This window comes from Sesamum indicum, linkage group LG9 (assembly GCF_026168435.1).
Source record: "Sesamum indicum cultivar Baizhima isolate 11 linkage group LG9, ASM2616843v1, whole genome shotgun sequence".
NCBI classification, from domain to species: Eukaryota; Viridiplantae; Streptophyta; class Magnoliopsida; order Lamiales; family Pedaliaceae; genus Sesamum; species Sesamum indicum.
The window spans coordinates 18,865,097-18,871,651 of record NC_142665.1 but is presented as its reverse complement, the minus strand read 5'-3'; positions in this window follow the sequence as shown (position 1 = coordinate 18,871,651).

Sequence of the window (6,555 nt, the reverse complement as noted above, 5' to 3'; positions counted from 1 at the left end):
CATCCATTTTCATTTTCCTTTTTTGTTTCATGAATACTCAAATGTAGAAGTATCTAATAATTTAATTATACAAAGTTGTATTTTAGAATTTGTGCTAATCCAAAAACAAAAACTAATGGATGGATTTGGAAACAGTAGAAATTTACATTGGGAGAAGCGAGGAAGGATAATGTTGCATACACATGTACTATTAAAATAAAAGTGTACGACAACTTGGAACAAAAAAAAAAAAAAAAAACACAAATAGGGATGGATTCTGAGGATCCTAGGTTGTACTTAGCCGTACGCTCTATTGACATGATGGAACCATGATTGCCACCTTCTCCAGAACTTTACCACAAGTGTAAGTGGGAGGAGTTGGACCACTTCCAAGCTTGAATTAAAAGCTTGTGAAAAATCACGTTAATGGGGAGATGTAATTATACTTTTTATTCATACAACTCAAATCATATGACCACTTTCAATACCCTGCCCAAATTATTACAAATAGCTGCCACATAAAAATATAAATTGATGCGAGCAGCGAAATATCAATTTTATAGATATTGTAAGATTTGAATTATGAATACATCTCTTTTGATGTATCTTGCATTATGAATGAATTCATTTCAACATGTCTCGAATCACGAATGGATCTAACCTCCTTTTAAATTCGACTATGAGTCATTCGTCTGTTAAGAGAAAGTAACATGTATCTTCATCCATATCCATACTCTAAACTCTATGAGTTCTTTATGTGCTCTTTTCGAAAAAGCTGATAATATTTTGGAGTGTATGAGATAATGAACTACTGATTTACTCGGGTTAGATGCAATTTACCCTATTGTATTTTGAAAAATGAAGTAAATTATACCTCCTACCTAATTTGTTTTATTTTTTAAAACACAGAGAACAATTTGTTATTCTGTTTTTCACATGGGGCTTTGCTCGTTTCCCCTATAACAGGGGGTAAATTGAATGTTTCACTTAACAGAGGACAATTAGATAAAAATTACATAACAAATATATATAATAATTTAAAAAAGTTTGCAATATATCATCCTGCCCAACTGCTCCCTACTCAGAAATTGAATACTTATCATTACATGGGGCATTCGGACTTAGTGGAAAATCATTTTCCTGTTGACATAAATAGGTATTTGCTGAAGAAAAAGAACACGTCAGACTCCTTATTTCTTGCATTCCATTGTATATTTCGACTTTTGACTTTCTGGTAAGCACAAAAACACATCAGATAACGTAGATAGTGTGCATGGTTCCATATATCTGATAATTGTACGGAAACCTCATAATTACCTAGGACGAATTATGGGAGTTGATCTCAGCAAAATAATGTCAGTTCAAATGGTCCAATTTGAGGTTTTTTGAGACATTAGTTTGCAAGATTTTAGGAATAAGAATCTGCAAAAGATTGGTGACAATTTGATGCTAAAATTAGCATTCCAATGAATAAAATCGAAAAGCAATAAAGCGAGTAAATGTACTGGAGTGCGAGGTTAAGTACGGGAGTGTAAAAATTAAAGATTTCTTTTCCAAAAAATTATAACATTTATTATGGTTAATTGTTATAGTTAATATTAAATTTTCATAACAAATAGTCATTGATCACGGCTACACAATGATTGTTGTCCTTGATTTTTACTAAGGTGACTAAAATATTTCTCATGGTTTAAATATTTTTACCATGATTTTTAGTTGTGGTAAATAATTTTTTTCATTATGAAAAAGCTTATTTTTTTGCATCAATTTATTTAATCTATGGTTAATAATAATTATTTATTATGATTTTTAACCAAACCATTAATATTGTAACTAATGGTAATTTTTGTTGTAGTACCTTTATGGTTGAGGGGGCCTGCTACTTATAGGCAACCCCCCCAAACCGGTGGATAGAGTTAAATCTCTCCAAATTCGGTGGGGGAGCTATCCATTTGCAATTATTGAAATACAGCGAATTCATGATTATACTTATATGTTTGATTAATTTTATTATATTATTAAAAATAACTTTTGGTTGACTAATAAAAAATTAAATATGAAAAACGCATTTAAAACCCATCAAAATTTATTTAGAACTCATAATCTATTTAAGTTTATTTAAATAAAATTATATTGATTTTGTATTAAAAATATTAAACTCAGCCCAACCCAAAATTAAGTGGGTTGGGTTGAAATTTTAAAGAGCATGGTCATGATCAGGAGTAAATAACACACTCCCTATCCAAACCATCCATCTAGTACGATCTGATACAAATTTAATAAAAGTTTAAAAGAAAAAATGAGATCGAGCTTTCTATGATTTTACGATATAATATTTAAAAATAGTTGTTGTAAGTTGATATTGTCAAATCACTGTTTTAAATGAAAACATACTGTGCATTTTAGAAAATTATGGCTTGTTTCATGACATCTCAAAGAAAAAAATAAGAACAATAACACATTTTGGATCGGGTCGGGTGCTGAGATATCCCGAGGGTAGTTTAGATCAGGCGTTGGGGCGCCTAAAAAAGAAAGAGATCGTCAGGCTCACTAGATAGTCCCCAACAAAATCCTCGTATGCTTAAGATAGTTCATGAAATCGAAAGAAAAGCTTATAATACAAGACTGAAAGTAATAAATATCGTACCATGGCCTAAAATAATTGTGGATACTTGTAAGACCAGATATCCCTATTACAGATCCGCGTAGCATTATCTCGAACTCTGAAATACAGAGTGATCAATGATATTTGCTCCTGGTTATCTGATCAACTCAGTCAGGGCGAAACCCAACTTGGCCAAAAGCATGTAGATTTTGATCCTATTTGAATATTTTACTTTTATGGGGAGGTAGTTTGATCCTTTTGCAAGAATGACTCATATAGCCCATCATATTTAATTAATGAGAGAGAAAGGGAAGAGAGAGAGAGTTAAAGAGTGACTTCAAGTAAAATTAGAGTGATGAGGGTGGTAGGAATGGTGAATGCATTTGCACATCTCAAACATAAGAACCAGAAACTACCTCATTTCATTGTCACCTCCACAATCCAATTTACTAAGAGATCAGTTTAGTACAAAATGGAACTTAGAACAAAGGGCTTTGTAGATTTTGTTCATATTAAATCTTCTCTGCAGTTGATCCATTTCGTCGCAACTGTAATGTTTTCTCAAGGGCATTTGTCTTTAAGAACACACTCTCTTCTTGGAAAAACAATCCCACTCATATATATATATATATGTATGCGTGTTTATGTCACTACAAAAAGAAAGGACAAAATGCATAAAAATTCCCTATATTTTAAAAAGTCTACAAAAAGCACCCCCTATTTTCAGAATAGGCTAAAACCCCCCTCCTGTTTTGTTTTAGTCAGCAAAAAACCCCCATTCTGTTAGCAATTAACGGGAAGTGGAGAAGACGTGTGTATGCTGCGTTTGGCAGTCTTTTTCTGCGGTTTAGGTTGATATTTAATGATTTTTTGGACCAAAGTACCCCTATATGGGTCTATATAACATATAAAGGGGTTTTTTGCTTGTTTTATGTATTATTTTTGTCATTTCTCACCTTAAAAAATAAATTAAATTTAAATTAAAATATTAAATTAAATTATATTTAAATTCAAATAATTTTGTATTTTTTAATTATTAAATCTAACTAATATTTTTAATTAATTAAAATATATATTTAATTACAATAATTATTATTAATTAGCCAAAATATTTAATTATTATAATTATTTAAAATATTCTTAATTAACTAAATTATATTTTAACTAATATAATTAAAATTAATTAACAAATTAAAAAAAAGTGGGGATTTTCGCCCCTTTTTCGCCGGAAACTTATTTCGCCGTCCGGACGAATTTTCAACGGCCAATGGTACTATTCGAATCCTATCTTCAATATGAACATTTACATACCTTCAATTTGAGTTTTCGTCAATCATAGAGAGTGGGCTCAAGTCACGATCTCTGAACATATTTTCCATCGATTCGTCTTCGTCCGATCGAATCTCGGTCTCAAACCACCACCATTAGACTCGTCTCTTCAAAACGATTCTAACGAGACCGGACTCACTCCATTTGGTAAAGAATTTATGAAGATACAATAATTTTAATAAACTTTTGTCCGTCGGCGACGAAATTGAAGCGGGGAAGGGGAAGCCGGGGGTGGGGGGGGGGCTATGGGGGTAGGGTGGGTAGTAATTTTTTTTTTTAAATATATAATAATAATATATTTATAAATTTTTAAAATTATTTATATATAATATAAGTTAAATAATTTGTTGAATCTAGACTTTTTATTTTTTAAAAATCTAAAGGTTGAGATTAATTGATTAGATCTAACGATCGGTATTTGATCAAAGAAGATCCAACGGTCATTAATATAAGAAATAATATATAATAAGTGGGTATAACGGTCATTTTTTAAAAAATTAACACCGTTAGTTGGATTTAACGGACAGGGGGCGATTGAGCTGAGTTTTACAAAACACAGGGGGGCTTTTAACCTATTCTCATAATAAGGGGGTGCTTTTTACAGACTTTTTAAAACACAAGGGGGTTTTATACATTTTGTTCAAAAAGAAAAAATAATTTAATTGCGACAGACATTTCTGCTAGTTTGAAGTCATCGCTATTACCAACGAATTTTGTAATAGTTAATAACTTAATTTTTATAACCAAATTAATAAAAACATTTTATGAATTTATTTTTGTGTAGTTATTGTATTAATTCATTACTTCACTTTGAACCTGTAAAATATAATAAAATTTGACTATTTAATTCATTGATTAAATCTTACTTTATTATAATTAAAAGATATTGTTTCAATAAAAAATTTAATTAAACTTAAAATGTAAAATTATTTTTAAAAAATAAACTCTTTGAATTATATATACATATATATATATAAGAGCAATATTGTCCATGAATTTAACTTTAGGGGTAAGTGTTATATTTATTTATTTAGGGAGTAAATATTACATTAAAAATAGTTTAGGGGGCAAATTGAATGTTACCCTAAAATAAAACTTCAATTATATTTAGTATGTGTTGTGTAAAATCTATGGAATGTAGAGTTTAATTTATTATTTCAAAAGAATACAGTATAGAAAATGATCAACAAAACCCTCTCAATCCGCCCATTCCAGTTGGCCACAAAGTATGGTGTGATGCCAACTTTTGCTCCACTAGCCTTGTACTATACTATTTCAACACAGCAAATGTTGAGTTGTCTAAATTATTAAACAAGTTAACTCAAATTGTACCTTGTACATTCAGAGGGGGAAATATCACTTTTGATCATATAATTTAGAGTTTTTTCACTTTCAATCTCATTTTTTATGAGATTCTCGTTTTTAGTTATGTAATTTTTAAAAATTTAAGTCGCATTTCTCGTCACATAGCATCTATTTCGTTAGACATCTTAACTGAAAAAGGGCACATGCTTAGCATGTGGCCATTAGGACTTTTATACTATTTGTCTTATTGATTATGATACTCTCGTTTTTTGTTCACATAACTTTTAAAAAGTAGTATTTTTGGTCTCATGCACTTATTGGTCACGTAGTTGTTTTAGTTAAATATCATCACATGGCGTCCACTGGTGACCTGTATAGCATCCACATAAGATTTTTGGAGTCACACCTCACAAAATCATATAACGGCCAATAGTCACTTCAAAGACACGTGGCGCCTATAGAGATAAGTAACTTATAAACCCTAACATAGTATTTGGATTTATTTTATGAGTGTTTTGTTGTATTTTTTTTATATGGATAGAGAAAAACAGAGATAAATAAGTCTATATTAGGATTTATTTTTAGATATAATTTTAACTAAGTGTTGTATGTTTGGTGTTCTATTTTGTGAGACAAAAGTCATTGTTCATTATACATATATATATATATATACATGTTGCATGTTTAATATTGCATTTTTGGAGACATAATCCACTATTCATTGTAAAATCATATTTCTTCTATATATATATATATATATCTCAGTGTGTATATATATAAGTATTTATGCTAAATGAGAGAAGAACACCTAGAAACTGCGTATCTGCATTAGAGCAAACATTTGGCATGCTTTGGCTCATCCCAAAGACCAGCTGAAAATGAAATCAAACAAAGCCTAAAAGCTTGGACAATCGCTACAGGAAGGCGTATCCTCAACCTCTATGAAAGACTCCAACCGCCTCCCTCGAATCCAAGGGATCCTCTAATTGGATTCCCTGTATTTGAGATATCCTCCAACCGCTTGAGACTCTATATCGAATCTAAGGGGATCCAACATTATCTAACAATTTTGATATCATACTTTAAGAATTTGTGATATTTTCCAACCAACTTATGATGGTCTATAAATAGAATAGTTCCCCAAACGGGAGAGGACATATTTTGATGTTTTCTACTTTTTGAGCCTAAATGCTCCAATTTTCACCATCATGCTACCGTTTTAGTTGAAGGGAATATTATAATTTTATATTAAGAATTTTGTTTTAATATCAACTTTTTATTTATATAAGCAAAACGAGCAATAATTCTCTCTTCGTCGCTCATTTACGCTCTTTTAT